This window comes from Pinus tabuliformis, chromosome X, assembly GCF_031772625.1.
Source record: "Pinus tabuliformis cultivar Carrire ecotype Pingquan chromosome X, CPIR1, whole genome shotgun sequence".
NCBI lineage: Eukaryota > Viridiplantae > Streptophyta > Pinopsida > Pinales > Pinaceae > Pinus > Pinus tabuliformis.
Window position 1 is genome coordinate 1,112,589,975 of NC_142308.1, and position 19,282 is coordinate 1,112,609,256.

Genomic DNA, 19,282 nt, shown 5'->3' on the forward strand with positions numbered 1-19,282 from the left:
GCATAGCCAAGAAAACTTCTTACCTCTCTCTGATTCTGTGGAATAGGCAAATCGGCAATAATCTGGATCTTGGCTGGGTCAACCTGGATGCCTTGAAAAGAGATATAATGGCCCAACACTATCCCTTCATTTAACATTATGAAGCACTTTTCGTTGCTGAGGGACAGGTTAGCTTCAATACACCTTTTCAAAACTCTCTCTAGATTTTCTAATGCATGTTCAAAAGAATTGCCATATACTGAAAAATCATCCATATACACTTCAACACAATCATGAATCAAATCAGCAAAAATAGCTAACACAGTTTGCTGAAATGTAGCTGGAGCGTTACAAAGTCCAAATGGCAAAACATTGTAGGCATAGGTACCCCAAGGACAGGTGAAGGTGGTTTTGTCCTGGTCTTCAGAGGCAATCCGGATCTGGTTGTAGCCACTGAAACCGTCAAGAAAGGAAAATGATGATTTGCCGGCTAGGGTGTCTAACACTTGATCAATGAATGGCAGTGGGAAGTAGTCTTTGAGCGTTGCTTTATTCAGCTGTCTATAATCAACACAGATGCGCCACTTGCCATTTTTCTTGGGCACAATAACCAATGGGGAGACTCACTGACTGTCAGACATAGGATATATAAAGTTGACTCTCAAAAGTTTTTGCAACTCTTCTCTGACAATGTCTTGGAGCATGGGGTTCATTCTTCTTTGTGGTTGCCTCACTGGTTTAATGGTGCTATCTGTGTAGATGTGGTGAGTGCATGTGTCGGGGTGAATCCCATGCATGTCAGTGTAATCCCAAGCGAAGGCTTTTTGGTACTTCGTCAAGAGTCTAATCAATTTGTCTTGTTGAGATGAGTCTAGGTGGTTGCCTATGTTCAAAGTTTTCCCTGGACTGATCTCTATGACTTGAATCTGTGTATTGGTGATGGATTGAACTGGAAAGATGTCATGAAATGTAGATTGCAAGGAGTGGATAGTGCATGTCTCTTGAAAGTTTTGAGCCAGAAGTACATCTGCAGCATTATATTGTTCATTTCTCAAATTTTCAGATACATCAGGTTGAGAAAGAAATAGTTCTACCAAATCATTATTGTCTTCGTGGAAATCATAGATCTGGTCAATGCTAAAAACAGATTGTACTTCCTCTTTGTCATTAAATTTATCATCAAGCCACAAGTTATGTGTTACTGTAGGTGATTGTGCCGATGGATAGAGGGTGAGTTGTTTCCTTTCGGTTCCTCTAGAGATAATCATGTTACCTGATCGACATCCAATAAATGCATCAACAGTCGCTAACCATGGTCTACCTAGAATGATAGGATGTCCTCCTAGATTGGATTTGGGTTGAAGGACTAGGAAATCCAATGGATACTCCCAAGAGTCCAGTGAGACAATGATATCTTCCAAAATCCCCTCAGGAATGACTTTGGACCTATCAGCTAGTTCAAGAACAATCGTGGTATGTTGCAAATTCATAAGCTGGAGTGTTCTCATGGTTTCAAGGGTCATGACATTGATTGTGGCTCCTAGATCTATCAAAGTGTTTGGAATCCATATGTTGTTAATGATGGTGGTCACTTTTGGAATGCCTGGATCAACATACTTCTCCATGGAGATGGTATTGGTCATAAGGCCTGCTAAATTTCCTAAAACATGAATGGTCTGAGGATCAATCCTCTTTCCAGCAGGTTTCTTGAGACACATGTCTTTGATGGCTTTGGTGTAGATAGGAATGTCCTTTATAGCTTGCAGCAAAGGGATTTTTATGTAGACATTTTTAAGTTCATCCAAGACATCAAATTGTGGTGGAGGCAGTGGTGGTTTTACTTGAACCAAACGGTTCGGAAAAGGTGGTTGCAGTGATTGCATCTGTTTGTCCTTGGTTTCACTACTTGGTTTTGTTTGAGTTGTCATTTCATTTTCTTTTTCTAAGTTTTCTTCTTGCTGATCTGTTATTAGAGAATCCTTCTGAAGCACCCTACCAGACCTCAGATTAATGTTTTGCAAAGGCAGTGTGGAGTAGGAGGTTCCTTCCTCTACATTATAAGTTGGCCTCTCTGCTCTATTGTTCGGATTTGGGACAGTTTGAGCAGGTATTTGTGTGGGTCTAGGAGGTTGTGGGTTAGTTGGAAATTGAAGTTGTGGTATATTTATTTGTGGAGGAGCAGGCAAGGTCTGTTGAGAGGGTTGGGGCTGATAAACAACTTGCTGAGGGTGCTGTTGATATGGCTGTGAGTGTGATGGATATGGATGTTGGTACTGCTGATATGACTGTGGGTAAGGTGGGTATGATTGAGGATATGGATGGTAGGATTAGGAATACTGTTGAGACGGTCTCCATTGATTTTGTTGTTGGTTTCCATGCTGCCATGGCATAGGTATATTCCATGAGTTTTGTGCATACATCTGATCATTCATAGGAAATTGCATATTTTGATTAGGAAACATACCTTGGGGTGCTTGCCTTGGCTGCCATGGTCGCTTTGCACCCATGTAGTACACGTTCTCCATCTCTGTGCTGGCTGCCATGTTACAGTTCTGAAATTTTTTAACTTTAGGACAGTTAAACATATCATGATGCTCAGTACAGAAAGCACATACTTGGATATTCTCTAGAGGGCAGTCTTTTAGTGCATGTTTCTTGCGACACTTGGGGCATAAAATAGCCATGATATTGTCTTCTTCCTCCTGTTTCTTTTTGGCTTTTAAGGTATCAATTTGGTTTCCTAGAGTGCTCAACAAATCTGTTTTGAACTCTTCTACAAGATTACCAATTTCAGCCCGGGTGACACTAGCAGAGGCAGTTTTTGTAACCCTAGATGACAAGGTTCTCTTTCCCATTTTGGCTTTACTTCTTGAATATTTTTCACATAGTTCAGCTATTTCTTCAAAGGGTAAGCCAGAGATGTCACCTTTGCCCATTAAGTTGAGATCATCCATGTATTCTTCCCGGATACCTTTCAAGAATATTGTGCGGACTATATCAGGAGGCATTGTTCGGTGTTTAGATTTTTGCAAGTTATAGACAAACCGTTCTAGATATTCTTCTAAGGTTTCATCCTCCTGTTGACTCATTCTAAAGATGTCATCTTTAGAGTCTTTGGATCTGCAATAAGGCTGATATTTCCTCAGAAATATTCTCCTCATGCCATCCCAATCTACTATGGCATGCTCACCTAGCCCCATAAACCATTTCAAGGTTGCTGCCTTTAATGTGGCTGGAAACAATCTGAGTCTATGAGCATCATCCGTATAGCCATAAGTTCGACATACAATGTCAAACTCGAATAAGAATGAATCCGGATCCTCTGAAGCCATACCATAGAAATTGGGTAGCACGGATGGGGGTATATTTTTCATTTTAATCTCCTCATCCTCCTGTGGTTCTTGTATAGGGAATTTAAAATTTGATTCCTCCTCCTCTTGATGAGGAACTGATCCAGATCCCTCCTCAGCCATTCTAATTGGTCTCTTGGTGTCTCTTGGTGTCTCTTGGTGGAAAAGAGAGAAAGGAAGATTGCTTGGTAATGGTACTACTTTTCCCTTGTGTAGAAGATTTAGGAAAGTGTTGCTACTGTGATTTATATGCAAATAGAGTTTCCCTCTCACCAAGAGTAATGTGCTGTCCTGAATAAAATCTTTCTGCCAATGTTTGAATATCCTCCTCAGATGGTGTTGTATTCCCTGGAGAGTCTGCTCCTGATGATGATGGGTTAGTTTTGAGATGGTGGGGGGTTCTGACAAATCTCCCTTGATTGTCCCTAAGTCTAGGCATAAATGAACATGATTTCTAACTGTGTTTTTGTTTGTTTTTGTATATTGAATTTTTTTCTTTTTGTTTGAATCCTTTACGTACGCCTCCCCGGTAACGGCGCCAAAATGTAGTGGTTCTAGCTAGGGTACTAGACTAGACTCTATATTTAATATCGAACGAGGTGCGTAAGCTTAGAGGCGTGGTCTAAAATATATAGACATAAAGAATCTCTGGCCAAGTGATTAGGATGTAGGATACAAGGCTTCTTTACGGAAGACCGGAATGTGTAGCCTATCATTCACACACCTAGATTACCCTACTGATATGCTTGATTACAGTGCTTGTTATGAGATGCATCTATCAAATCAAACCATGAACCTAAGTACTGTGTATGATTGTAACAACGATTTTAACCTCCTTACAGAGATATCACTCAGAAAACCCTTGTTTGGTAAACACACACAGCATGCAAAGATATTTACACTATCAAACTATATAAAGAAAGCATAAATGAACTGTGAAGCAAAACAAAGTTTATGATATAATGTCTCTATGAGTCACACAGGGATCGAATCCCTTACAAGTCTCCCTTCCAGATCCTAGTGCTGACCATTCAACATAACCATAAACCATTCATAAGCGCACACAATATACATGCAATGAAAATCAAAGGCTATTGAAATCAAAACTATGTAACTGCTATGCAAACCGTGAACTGTATAAATCGAAAGCTATGTAACCGTATTGTGATGCAAACCATATGCGATATAAATCAAAAGCTATGTAAATACTGTGCGAACATGTGATAACTGAAATGTAACAAAACAAGTGAACAGTATACCAATCGAAGAATGCAGGGCCCGTCCGCGCCTAAGGGTATACTGGTTATAACTGATCAGCTATCAAATCAACGCAAGAAGTATGCACACGTCGTGACTGTGAATAGGTCTGTGTATTAACTTAAAACTCTGTTATGAGAAATACGATTCAACAATTCAACAACTAAACTCTAAACATAACCCTGACTGTATTTACATATGCGTACGCACAGCCATGTCATCAATACAATGAATGTACATTCGGCTGTTGCCGCTTTTATCACATAAGCCTTTTTAAAATGTTTCCATGCCAAGTGTTTCAAAAAGAACAAAAAGACTAAAATGAAAATGGAACGATGTTGTTTCTGCTTTTGTCTGTCAGAGTGCCCTGCTTTGACTTAAGTTGACCGCATACATAGGAGGCTCGATTTGGCTGGGAGAGAGGTGTTTGTCCATGCTTGGACATTCTGCTTTTCGCCCATGCCTTTCGTTCTCGCTCATCTGCTGCGCCACATGTCAAACAATAAGCTCATTACAGGATGTGGGTACTTCCTGTAACCAAGTCATCAAAAACTTCCAATTCTTGAACATAAAACCCCTAAATTAATTTCTATGCAATTTAATAACTATAAAACGATTAATAATCAATATTCAAGGATTTTGAGGGATATATGATGAAAATGTATGGATAAATGACATGTTTTTGGGAAGGAAAAAGGGTCTTGGGATGATACCAACAAGTGTTTTTTTCCTCCATAATTAATATAATTGGGATGAGTAGCATATGGATCCATAAACTACCATGGATATTTCACTAGACAATTAGTTACAATGGGTCTACTAAAATATATTAGAAAAATTGAATTCTATACTATGCGGGTTTATTTCTCTTTATATTTATGGATTTGTTACTTATTGTTTATTGTGCATGCATGCATATTATAATTATGCAAAAGATAGAGAACAATGAAATAAAAACTCACCAACCACAATTGACACAAGATATATCCCGGGAAACCCTTTTAGGAGAAAACCTAGTTGGAAGGTGAGGCTGCTCTGCTCTTTTTCTCTGAATAGAAAATGGATGCACGTACAAAAAAGTAAGGCTTGTGGCTTGTGGGCTGTTGCAGTGCACAAATCCTCTGTATGCGCTCTCTCCCTATCCCTCTCGGCTACTCTTCTAATCTATGGAACAAAATACACTTGAAAATAAATGGAACCCCTTTTCCTCCTAGTGGCTCGATTATAATACAACTCGGTAGCCTACTAATAGTTAAGTTTCACTCCTTCAAGTCTTAATTAGAGTCACAATATTGAATCTTCTAAAGTCTTATTCATCATGAACATGTGGCTAGCCCCTTTTCCATGGGTAATGGGGGCTAATGTGGCATCCTCTCAAAGTATGGTGGTCAAAACAAGAAGGTCAACTTTCGAGTGACATAACTTTTGCATACAGACTCCGATTGAGGCAATTCTTACACTGTTCAGAAGGTCTCTGTGTGTAGAATAGGAAAATAGGTGTTATGCTACAGCGAGAAAATTTTACCCCCAAAAAATGATGTTTGATGCCTCAGACTTCTCCCTGAAGGTTTCAAACCCTAATATGCCAAACTCTGTCTCGTTGGTAAAATTGGTCTTGTGAGTTGATTCCTCCACTTTTTCCACTCTAAAAGCATCAAGATGGATGAAAAACAATATAATGATCTAATCTGGATCACATACACTATCACCTTAGAAAATTATTGTTAGGTAAAATTTGTCTTAGTGAAAGAGTCCAAGTTGCTTGGTCTACAATGGTGGTTTTGAGCACCTGGTTTTGTGCCCATGGAATGCATATAATGAAGCATTTAAAAGGCTTGGGACAACTTCATTATAATGGGCTAGGGGAGGTGAGTGGTGAAGGCTCACTTAACTAGCTTGGTTGAGCTTTGACCAAGGACACTAATATAATTATATTAGCTAGCTTTTACTAGATTGGGGTTTTCTAGGATAAAGCATTGCGTTTTATTTTGTGATTTATTTTGATTGTTTTAATGATTCTCTCAATCAAATTTAATTTTATCTCTAGTAATTTTAACATGGCATTAGAGCCAAAGGTTTATTTATGGCTTGACTGTTTGAATTTGATGGATGTATTAGAGCGAAGTGTTGGATTTAGATGATTTCCTTTGTTGCTAATGGTTTATTTGTCATGGTGAGTGTGAGGTAGGAACATAAGTATGGAAATAATAAGAAAGCGAATTCAATGAAAGAAGCAAAGGAGAATGGATTGCCGAGAAATAGAAACACAGAGTGTGTGGAGTCTAGATCGGGTTCATGGTGTGATTTTGGGTACATGGTTTTGGTTTCCCATGGTTTTGTGCCTATGTAATGCATGGAATGAAGCCTTTAAAAGGCTTAGGACAACTTCATTGTAATAGGCCAGGGGAGGTAAGTGGCAAAGGCTCACTTGGATGGCTTGTTTGGATTTTGGCCAAGGACACCAATAGAATTCTATTAGTTGGATTTTACGGATTGGGGTTTTCCAGGATAAAATCACATTCTGTTTATGTTTTGTGATTTGTTGTTAATTTATTTAATGTTTCTCTCAGTCAAATTTAATTTTATCCATAGCAATTTTAACAATTCCAACACTCCACCAGTACCAAAAGTATTCAATAACACACTTGGTTTATCTTCGTGGGACCCAATTTTATATTTTCACAACCCTCATCCACATTGTGCACTATCAGTATTGCAGTACGTGGGGCTAGTTGCATTTGCCTGATAAATTTTGGGTTTTAGTAACAATATCCACTCCAACATTTTAGTTTAATATGTTATTTATTTCCTTGAAAGTAGTGGCCCCTCCTCCACATCTTGATGTGCATATCCATCCTTCCCCTTCTCATTATATGATGTCGAATTGCAAGGATGAGAGAGGAGGGAAGAAATACTAAAATGGAGTAGGGGTAGTGCTTCTTCTTTGCTTCTAATGATCCCAAATGTTTTTATGTCCATTGAACTTTGTTCAAAGTAACTATAACAATTAAATGATTCATTAAGTTCATTTTGATAGTATAGTAAGATATTTGAATTTCTCGATGTAGTTAAGAGATTTGAATTCATTCTTAGGATTCAAGGTGACAAGATTGTCATACTACTTCCTATTTTTTTTTTTGTATTCTCACAAATTAGTCAACAACTTGTACAAAGGGGTGAGGTCCATTGGTGAAGAATGATTGTGTTTTTCATTAGTGGACAAAGTTCAATTCATGTGTTGACTTTTTCAAAAGTCGTTAGGGTCACCTTAAGGTAATGGTTGAACGCGTGGTTGGACCTAGATAGATTATATTAAATGATTCCATGACATGTATACACATAAGTAGATCAAAGCCCACCCCCATGTTATTCAAATTTTTAGTAAAGTGGATTTAATTTGAATAATAGTGAATAAAATTGTTATCATCCTACTTACATTCAAATCCCACATTGCCAATTGATACTTTTCACGAGTCATTTATTGAATATCAGGATTATTATGAGATTTTTTTTTCCCGTAGAAAAAGTCATAATTTCTATTAAGTCATAAGAAATTACATTCTGTAGATGTCTGAGCATATGCATACTGAGGTTGGATGCCTCTCAAAAAAAACAAAAAACTAAGATAGTTGTTCCCTCCATGGACTGGAAACAAAAATAACCGGCGCATACATATCCCAACTGTTTTTATCTCCACACAGGTAGTGTGCTCCGCGCAAGGAGACATATATCTAAGCAACAAAATAAACAAAAAAAATTGTAGGTGTTCTCCAGTGCTTCGTGCTGGCTGATATATAACTTCGCTGTATATGCAGCTGTAGATTGCTGTCATGAAATATATGGTTACCCCCGTGGGTCGATACAAAATAATAACAGTCTATATGAAATACAAGAACAATACATGAGTGTGAATGATGGAAACTCCTTTCAGTGCTGAGCTTCCCTTTGTGCTTGAGGATCCACAAAGGGTCTGTGGTAGTGTTGAAAGAAAGTTCCATCCAGTTCTTCCTGGATTAACCAGTCCTCTTCTTGCCTCTGCGCAGCTTGCTTGGATAGGTAGTCTGCCCGAGCGTTGCGCTCCCTGTAAATGTGATAGCAATCAAATTTTTCAAAAGCATCTGTTAGTCTGAGAGCCTCATTCAGAATATGTCTCAAAGAGAAAGCAGAGCATGTTGATTTTCTGTTGAGCCAGTTGCAGTCAAGTTTTGAATCTCCAAACAATTGTAGTTTTGTGCATCTTTTCTCATGAGCAAAGGATATGAGGTGTTTGGCAGTGGTGAGCTCGGCATAGTTGTTTGTGCCTCGTCCCAGATGTATTTGGAGCTTGAAACAATGGTTTTCTCTGAGATAGAGGAGGGCTCCTCCCCCACAGCCTTCCTCTTGCGCTGAGCCATCAAAGTAAGCCCAGGGATAGGATTTATCTATGAGTTCCGGGGATATAGACCGAGGAGGGGCTTGTGGAGGATCATCGGGCATGAGTGCAAGGTCTGCAAAGATATGGGCAATTATGCCCGGCCAGAAAGGGGGTTTTTGGTCAAAGATCGCACGGTTCCTAGCAGTCCAGATTGACCAGCATATGAGAAGTGGAATGTTCCTATCTTTCCCAGAGTGCTGCTCCTGCCATATTCTCCAGGCATCGACGATGGATATGCCCTGCCAATGATGGAGGGAGGGGGAGCGTGAAGAGAGGAGGGACCATTGTTCACTTACTACCGGGTAGGACAGGAAGAGATGTTCAGTGTCTTCCTCATTGTTTCTGCATAGATGGCACCAGAAAGGTCCATGGAAGGATCGTTTTTTTAAGTTCGCACCAGTAGGAATTTTGTTGCAGAGGATGGTCCACATGAGCATACGCGTTCTAGGTGCTACTTTTAGGTGCCATATTGCTCTCCACCATTGCTGAGTAATTTCGGGCTTATATGGTTGCATGAGCTGTTGGTATCCATCCTTCGGAGTATATGTTCCATTTTTTGCTAGAGCCCATACAATCTCGTCTTCTTCCTCCATGATTCTAATGTGTGCTTGTGTGAGGGCCTCAGTATAAGACTCCCATTCTTGTCTCCATTGCTCTGGAATGTGGAGATCTAGCGGTGTCTTCCAGGCTTGTTGTAGAAAACTGGAGTTTTCTTGATCTGCAATATGTGCAATATGAGTGACACCCTGATCCGTTAGATGAGCTGTGAGCTGCCTAGACAGCCGATGTGCATTGCCGCATCCTATCCATGGGTCTATACCAATGCGGACAGAGTTCCCCTGATGTATTCTCCATGTTAGTCCCTCCTGAATTAGGGGAAGGGAGTTAAGAACTGCTTTCCAGATAATTGAGTGTGTGCCACTTCCCCTATGTTCCCTGCGAATCCAGCTGAAAATGCTTTCCGGAGCAATGTATTTTTCCATAACTACTTGTTTCCAGAGACTCAGTGAAGTGAGAAGTTGCCATCCAAGTTTTGCTGCCAGAGCTTTTGCAAATAAATCAAGTCTTTTTATTCCCGAGCCTCCCCATTTCTTAGGCCTAGCAATGGTGTCCCATTTGACCCAGGCAAAAAGGTTTCCCTGTTTGTTCCCCTTCCATAGGAATCTGCAACATATTTTTTGTAGCCTGGATAAGATTCCTCTTGGTATCCAAGCTAGAGACATCTAGTATACAGGCGTAGCTTCCAGCACTGCTTTTATAAGAGTGAGCCTTCCTGCCCTTGTGAGATATCTATTCTACCAGACATTTAGTCTCTTCTCCATGTTTGTGATCACCATATCCAGTCAGCTATTTTGTATCCTCCATGTTTTATTTGGAAGCCCAGATATTTCAACCCTTCCTCCATAGGGTGAATTTGGAAGGGGAAGCGATTTTTTGTGTAAATGATCTCTTGCTGTGAGCAACCTGTCGCTGTTAAGGTGGATTTTTGAACATTTATTATCATACCTGTGGCCTTCTGGAAGAGATCAAAGACTAGATGTAATGTTGATGTGTCAGCCATGCTTCCGTTTAAGAAGATGAGCACATCGTCCACGAACAGAAGGTGAGTAAGGGAGCAGTTGTCCGTGATTTTGATCCCTTTAATTCTGCCTCTCCTGTGTTATGATGCAATCAGCCTGCTGAGCCCTTCCATGATGAGAAGGAACAAAAGGGGGGATAGGGGGCATCCTTGCCGGAGACCTCTTTCGGCTGTGAAGAAGGGGGAGGGGGAGCCATTAAGGAGGACACTGAACAACACATCAGAGATACAACTCATGATCCTTTTAATGAACATGAAGGGGAAACCCAAATGGGTGAGAAGCATGCGGATGTATAGTAAGTTTACCCTATCGAAAGCCTTGGAGAGGTCGACTTTGAGGATCATTCCTTTTAATTTCATGCTCTGTAGAGAGTGAAGAAGCTCTTGGGCAGTGCCTATAGCTTCATGGATCTGGCGACGATGGAGGAAAGCAAATTGTTCAGAGGATATATTGGCAGAGAGGATGGGTTTGAGCCTATTTGCTAGAATTTTGGCCAAGATCTTGTAGAGACAGTTACAGAGCGAGATAGGCCGAAAATCGTTGAAGGATACCGACTTGTCTGACTTGGGGATGAGGGCAATGAAAGTGGCTTTGATGGCCGAGGGGATAGTTCCAGAGAGGCTGCATTGGTTGATTACTTTGAGGATTTCCTGGCCCAGCAGCTCGAAGAAAGCTAGATAGAACTCGATGGTCCAGCCGTCAGGTCCCGGGCTCTTGTCCTTTTGGAAGCCCCTGATGGTAGCTTCCAGCTCTTCCAAAGTAATGTCTTTTGTAAGTTCCTCTGCGTCCGCATCATCCACAAATCTGGGGAAGAGTTCTGCCACTCTCATTATTTCTAAAAGACTTGCTTCTCTCGGGGCCTTGTATATGTTCCTGAAATGTGAGGAGGCTAGGTAGGCAAGTTCTCCAGGATTGCTGACCTGTTGTCCTTGTCCATCTTGCAGCTCCCAGATAGTGTTGATCGCTTTCCGACCATTTGCAAAGCGGTGGTAAAACTTTGTATTCTCATCCCCTTCCTTGAGCCAAATGGCTCTGCTCCTAAGTCTCTAGCTATCCTCACGGTCTCGGAGGACTTGTGTTCTCCGATTAATGAGGCCTTCATACATAGCTTTCTGATCTGGGGAGATGAAGATTCCTTCTGAGTTGGATTCAAGAACCTCGATAGCTTGTTCAGCAAGAGATATCGTTTGATCATCCTATTTTCTCCTCTTTTTGGCCCAATCTCTTGAAAGTACTTTGATTTTGGTAAGGTTCCTTACAAAGCTTGTGGCTGGGTCTGCATCCTCAGGGATCGGATGTGCTTTCCAGAAATCAGATATTAATTTGATATATGAGGGGTCCCTGAGCCAAGTGGAATTAAATTTGAAAGGGGCCTTGGGGGCCTGTTGTCTTGCGCCCAATTCCAGATATATAGGTCTATGATCCGAGATCCCGCCACTTCCAACCCATTGCCTAGATCTGTGATGATTGTTGTGGAGCACCTCCTTGATGATAAAGCGGTCCAGCCTCTTAGCAAGGCTTTGGTCCCCAGATCGGTTGTTCTTCCATGTGTGTTGAATTTTGACCGATGGGATATCTATCCAGTGGTGATCCTCGAACATCTGCCCAAAGAAATCAGAGAGGGGATCGATTTGTGCCATATATCCCCATGATTCAGAGAAACCCATAGAGAAATTTAAGTCTCCTCCCAATATAGTGTTCCCAGCTTGGAGGAGAGGGGAGCTGAAGAGCTTTTGCCAAAAGTGCTCCCTGTTAAGACAGGGTCCATAGACATTGATGATTCTAAGATTTTCCTCCAGATCTTTTGAGTATATGTCCGCACCCAAATAACCCCCTCCACCCCAGATATTCTTTAGGTTTATGGAGCAGTTCTTAAACCCAATAGCAATGCCTCCTGAACGGCCGGATACATCAATGGCAGAAAAGGTCCATCCTGGCAACCATGTTTCAAGGATGGAGGTGACAGAGTCTGCTTTGCAAAGGGTTTCTTGTAAAAAGATGATGTCCACCGAATCCGAGAGTAGGAGACGTTTCAGGGCCAATTTTTTATCCGGGCTGGCCAACCCTCTGCAATTGAAGGATAGTATTTTCATGGAAGGGGGTGGGGGAGGGTTTCCTGCGCTCTAAGAACCCTATCAAGAGTATGCTGTCTGCCTTGGAGGACATCGTCCCCCGCTTGTTTCTGTGCCTTAGAGAACGAAGAGGGTCGACCACGCCCTTGCTTGGGCGAGAGGATAAGGGACTCCACCGACAGCCCAATGGAGTCCGACACTTTTAGCTTGGAGGTCGAGCGGGTGGAGTACCTCGGCGAGGAGTTAACCGAGGGGGAGGGCGAGGGAAAAGAGGGGAGGGGGAAAGAGGGAAGAGAAGAGGAGGCGGGTAAGCCTGATGGCTTCGGTATGGGACAAGACAAATACATCGAGCTGGGGGGGGGGGGGGACGGGGCGGACAGGCAACCTTTACCAGGTCAAGTGCGGACGAAGAAGAGGGAGGGGGAATACGGATGGGGGGGGCATGCCGGGGGAAGATAAACTCAATGATGCAAGAAGAGAAGCAGAGACATTCAAAGAAGAAGACGTACCCGATGAGAAAAATGCTCCTTTTGCAGCCTTTGAACGCGTTAGTGGAGGAGATGGAGGCCAGGATGAGTTCGATGGTTGCTTCTTGCGGCGTGGTGCTGGAGGCGCTTCCACCGTATCAGAGGTAATGTTGTGCTCCGTCCTTGGTGCCGACGCTACAGGTGGGTCAGGTAGACCTTCTGTGGTGGGCAGGTCCTGACCTATGGCAGCCTGCTGGGTCTTCTGGAGGAGGGGGCAGTCCTTGTAAAGATGACCCACCTGATGGCATCTTCTGCAGCGATAAGGGATACCCTCATAATCGAGCTTCTGCTTCCTTGAGGTGGATTTCCATTGAATAGTGATATTTTCCGGCACACCCCCCCTGGTGTCCATGTGCACAAGTATCCTTGCATATGCCATCGAGCCCGTCGAGATGTAGGATTTATCGGATTCCATGAAAGTGTCGAGAGAATTCCCAATTCTCCTGAAGATGTCTTCGGAGCAATACTGAAGAGGCAAGCTCGAAAGTCTGACCCAGACTGGCCCGATTCCCAACAGTTCCGTCTCCGGGTCGAAGAGGGGCGTCCAGCGCTTGAGGAGGACAGGAGCTTTTTCGAAATGCCAAAATGATGAAAGTACCCAGCTCGTGTGGTCCGCCCTTGCGAACCTCAGTGCGAACCATCCTCGCACGAATGTCTGAACAGATGGGATTTCCGCGAGATATTGGCCCCAGATCTCCGTGGCCCATTGCTTCAGTTTTGCTGCTGTGATATGTCTTCCCCGAATCCGGCCAACAAGGACACGATCCGCCAAATCCATAGCGTCCCCCCACTGAATATCTTCTTCAAGCCTCAGGAAGACGTCCTCGGCTCTGGATCTGAAGCAGCGCTGTTTCTTTGAGGGGCGGGAGGACATGCGGCCCGGGATGTCAGGTGCCTGTGAGCCCGCCGGGGGGGGAACAGGGGGGGAAGGGTGGGGGATTGACCCAGGGGGGTGATGGCCTCCAGGAGAGGGGGGATGGCATGATAGCTGCCAGAGGGGACGGGGGGGGGGGGGGGGGCAGAGGGAGGGTTTGGGTCAGCGAGGGGAGGGTTTTCCATGGGGTGAGTAGGGTTTTCCATAGGGTTTGCAGGGAAAAGGGATTGCGAGGGTATAACCTGCGGATGGGGAGCGGCGCCGGTCGGGGAGGACTGAAAACATTCCGCCAGGAAACTGAGAGAAGCCGGGGAGGGGACAACAAATGTGTTCCAGGAGGAGGGCTCGCCAGGGAATAGTGAAGAGGGTAGAGACGGGTCGATAGATGGAGAGAGATTCTCAAGACTGGCAGACATATTTCCACTGTCCAGACCCCCAGAAGATGTGAACGTGGAGCGCCAGATGGAGCTTTCCGCCAGCGGGGAATCCGAGTAATCCACCTCTTCAGAGTCCATGTCGACAGCTGCGTGAACCCTCCTTGAAACCTGGTAACCGCCTTGGTTCGACACTGACAGTGGGGGGACCGTTAGGGTTATGCAAGTGGAGCGGCAGGTGCACAGTTCGATCACACAGGCTGTAGGGATAGCGACTTCCTCCGTTAGCTACTGCCGGATCCGGATGTGTGAGTCTCGTTTCGATGAGAGAAAGAGAGTTAGCGACCAGGTAAAAAGCTAGGGTAAAAAATGGGGGAGTGGAGATAAAAAGAGGTAAGGGACCGCGAGTCGAGAGGGATGAAAAACCCGCGCGGGGATTGTAGTGGGTGTACGGGGGTGAGGTGGCTATAGGGCCGTAGGACGGCATGTAACCCCTGCCATGTTGGTTCCGTCAGCCCATGTCGCAGAGCCGAAACCCCATCCTCAGTCCCTCCTTCTTATTATGAGATTGTTAACAAAGCCTTAAGTTTATGCATAATATGACTTACCATGGGTACTATCCTTTGAGTGAGGTGAATTCTCAATGGATTTCCTCGAAATATATATTTTGAGTTGAAAATAGGATTACCCACAACCTTGTATAAAAAAGAAATTGCTGCCCTTACACTCTTATTCATCCATAATTGCAAATCCAACACGAGGTTAATAATATCATGATGTAATTGATCCCAATTGAGAATACTTATGCTAGAAGCCTTTTTTTATTATTATCTTGGATCAAATCCATACTCTCCAAATTTAGGTTGTGGAAATGGCCTAATTTCATCGAGAAAGAGAATGAATGAATTCTTACAATATTTATATACAATTTTATAGTAAAGACATCATGAAGATCAATTTGGATAGACATAAAAAAATGTCTTTTGTGACCAATTCTAAAAGCCCAATAGCTCAATTTTAAACTCTTACTTTGGTATCAATAGTTGTGTCATAAAGACAACATGGAGGGGTCTTCTGGAAATTTTACAATTAAGATGATCTAATATAGTGGGGTGTTGAAATCCCAATACATTTTATCTTTCCAAAATAATCACATGATCAAGCGATGATATCAAGAACAATTGAATATGTAATAACACATGATCATCCTCCATTAGGGTTCCTAATGATTTTTGCATTTTTCTATGCTAAACAATGTTACAATTTCTATCTCTTGTGTCTTTTCATTAGCAATGTTTGTTTAAGTATACTAATAACAAAACTTCAACATAATGTTGTAATGTATGTAATAATAATGTCAACATATGACATCAATGTTACCGATTCTAAATTTTTTATAAATATTACCATGCAGTTTTATTTTTTTTATATAAAAATATAGTTTACACAATGAGTGTATTGGTGTATAATCTCTCTTGTGTAGATGGAAGAATGTAGACATGGTGTTTGCACCTAACATGTCTTCCATCTATTAAGCACTAGCAGGCCACTCAATGAGAGATTGAGATGATCATGTTACCACGGGGGGAGAGAGAGAGCAACTTGTTTGATCCATTTCAACACTTGATAAGTCTTGCATATCATAGTGTTAGCATCTTTACATTCATATGCTATATATTTCAACCAAACATCTTACTAATAATATTTTATTATTATTATTTTAAATTTATTTATTTATTTATTTTATTTATTATTATTATTTTATTTTATTTTTTTAATTTTTAATTTTATTATTATTATTATTATTATTTTCGTGGAAAATCAAGGTAGGTCCACCCGAAAGGACCACACCCCTTGGCTAAACTAATCTGAGCCTAACCCCAAAGGCATCGAGGAGAACTAAACCTATGAGCTCCCAATGGTAAGGTACTTTAGCAATGAAACCCCGACCGCCCGACCGATTGAGCTAACACTTGGGGCTTCTTACCAATAGTATTGAAATTATTATCTTCATGTTTTAGGTCAAATGGATTAGTTCGCCAAATGAGAAAGTATTATTGAAAATGATGATATCTCTTTATCAAAAACCAATTTTAGTTTTACTTTATAAGATTTCTAAACTTGAATTAATTATCTTTATTGATTAGAGTTCAATATAATTATTATACAAATGAAATTACAAAATAAAAAAACACCAATAATAAGAACAAATTCTTAAAACACATAGAACGATAATTTTTCTTGCTTGCATACTAATTATCATTTTTATCCTATAACCTATACATTACCACTTGGAGGTGCATTATACTTTCACATTTCATCCAAGTTATACATTATTGTGAGGGGGAGCATTATACTATTACATTTCACCTAACTTGGATTTCATCACCATTATAATACACATCATACTATTTATTTTTATCCTATAACCTATACATTACCACTTGGGGGAGCATTATACTTTCACATTTCATCCAAGTTATACATTACCACGAGGAGGAGCATTATACTATTACATTTCACCAACTTGGATTTCATCACCATTATAATACACATCATACTATTAATTTTTATCCTCTAACCTATACATTACCACTTGGGGGTGCATTATACTTTCACATTTCGTCCAAGTTATACATTACCGCTAGGAGGAGCATTATACTTTTACATTTCACCCAACTTGGATTTCATCACCATTGTAATACACACGGTACCAAGACAACAACAATAGAAATGAAAATTAATAATGAAAATGCCAAATAAACTTCAACCCACCACCTCTTGAAACCCTAAAGGCCATAAGACATTACATGGTTGTGTGAGCTATCACTAAAACCTTTCCATGACTATAATAATAGAAATGAAAATTAATCATGAAAATGCCAAATAAACTTCAACCCACCACCTCTTGAAACCCTAAAGACCATAAGGCACTACATGGTTGTCTGAGCTATCACTAAAGCCTTTCTATGACAGATCCATCTTAACTTCAGATCTACCAAGCACTAAAAAACATCAAATATCTTTTCACTCAAAAAAAAATTATACTATTTTACTTCAATTATGTTTTAATTATTATTATTTTGTTGAATTGAGAATTCTGTGATCCATAATATTTATTATTTCTTTCGTAACTAATTTATATATATATTTTAATCTATTTATCTATTAACTAATATATATTATTATTATTTAATTATTTGCTTATTTTTATTATTTATTTTATATATTTATTATTTCTTTCGTAACTAATTTATATATATATTTTAATCTATTTATCTATTAACTAATATATATTATTATTATTTAATTATTTGCTTATTTTTATTATTTATTTTATTTAACTATCATCTTATGTTTACCTTATTTATATAAAAGTGAGGTCTCCAATTTAACTAATTCCCATTTAAGTAAATTTTTAATTATTAAATTATTCATTTTTACTAATTAATAATGTAAACCCCTTCTAATATTATTTCATTTATATAATTATATATTTATATATAGGTATGGTCATTAACTATATGCCCTTTAAATATTCAATTTGACTTTTTAACTGTCCCTAAGTCATAGCTAGCTGTTGATCTAGATAGCTGTTGGAGGCCTATCATGCAAAACTGGATCTTTCTTCAACTTGTCATGACGATGAGCCACACTTGCTGGTTCAAAATGCGTCGACAAAGATCTTTCAATATGTGATTTACGCAAAAGCTCTTCTTACAACTATTATTATTTTAATTTTAATATAGCTTTACAATTAATTACAAATCTACATAGTATTGCAACTGTCTTCCATACTTCTACAAGTTGTAACTATGTCTTCCATACTTGGAGGGTGGAGAGGGTTAGTGCAATTAAAACGACTCCATCAGGCCGTGGTCTTCATGTCATCCAACTTCCCCCAAGAAGACACGACGGTCATACTGGCGACGAGAAATGGAAGTCCAATCAATTGGAACCACAACGTGGTGCCAAAAGAGGTAAACTACACGAAACGGTGCCAGGTTTATCCCAATCTCCTACGCAACAGAATTGAGAATCTAGGCTATTCACAAACGTGGAGCCAAAAGAGGTAAACTACGCAAAAGGTCCACGTTTATCCCAATCTCCTACGCAACAGATTTGAGAATCTAGTCGATTCACAAACTCGCAGGGAAGCATCTCACATCAGAAGAAGCAATTACGAACATTCTGTGCAGGCGCCCTCCTGACCAAACTGGAAAATGGTGCCTTCTCCTGTGTTTGTAACTTTAAATCCAAATACTTGGGCGCCCCCAAAACTATTTAAGGGTTCTTGACTGTGCCCTTTGTTTGGAAATGCAGGAAATCAGTGAACCATCGAACGCTAGCGGAAGATCAAAAGAAATCCACTCTCACGAATCACATGGTGCAGATGATAGTATCAATGAAAACACCCCACCCGAAGATGTCAAAGGCCCAAGTCTTTGTCAGAGAATCATGGAAGAGCTTCAAGCTTTGTTCAAAACTTTAACATCAAAGAAGTAGAAGTAAGTTCTTATAAATTTCGGTCCATGGTTTTGGGGAACCTTTGTTTGGTATTAAAGGTACAATATGTAGAATTTAAGATTTATTTGGGTTGAAATCACTTGAATGTTTCGCTTCTCTGCCACCCTGATAACTTGATGGGTGTCCAATTACAAGTGATTCCCGTTTATTGATTGTGCAAATATATTTCTCTCTACTTTTAGCTTTGAAAGGGAAGGGAAGGGGGTTCTACCAATATCCCCGTTTCGTTACAACTCGTTTTAAATGCTGTATATTTTGTCAAAACCACCCTTTCAGTTACCCAAGGGTTTCTATATATGTCTTGGTATCTTCTATTTGTTTTAGCATG

The 19,282-nt window shown here is 40.7% G+C and overlaps 1 long non-coding RNA gene across 1 annotated transcript; it reads left to right on the forward strand.

Annotated features, from left to right (window-relative positions):
• Positions 1–18,247: 18,247 nt before the first annotated feature.
• On the forward strand, positions 18,248–18,819 carry LOC149143698 (uncharacterized). The gene is made up of 2 exons (XR_016264240.1): positions 18,248–18,667; positions 18,751–18,819. It is a non-coding gene; the product is annotated as an uncharacterized LOC149143698 (long non-coding RNA).
• The last annotated feature ends 463 nt before the right edge of the window (positions 18,820–19,282 follow it).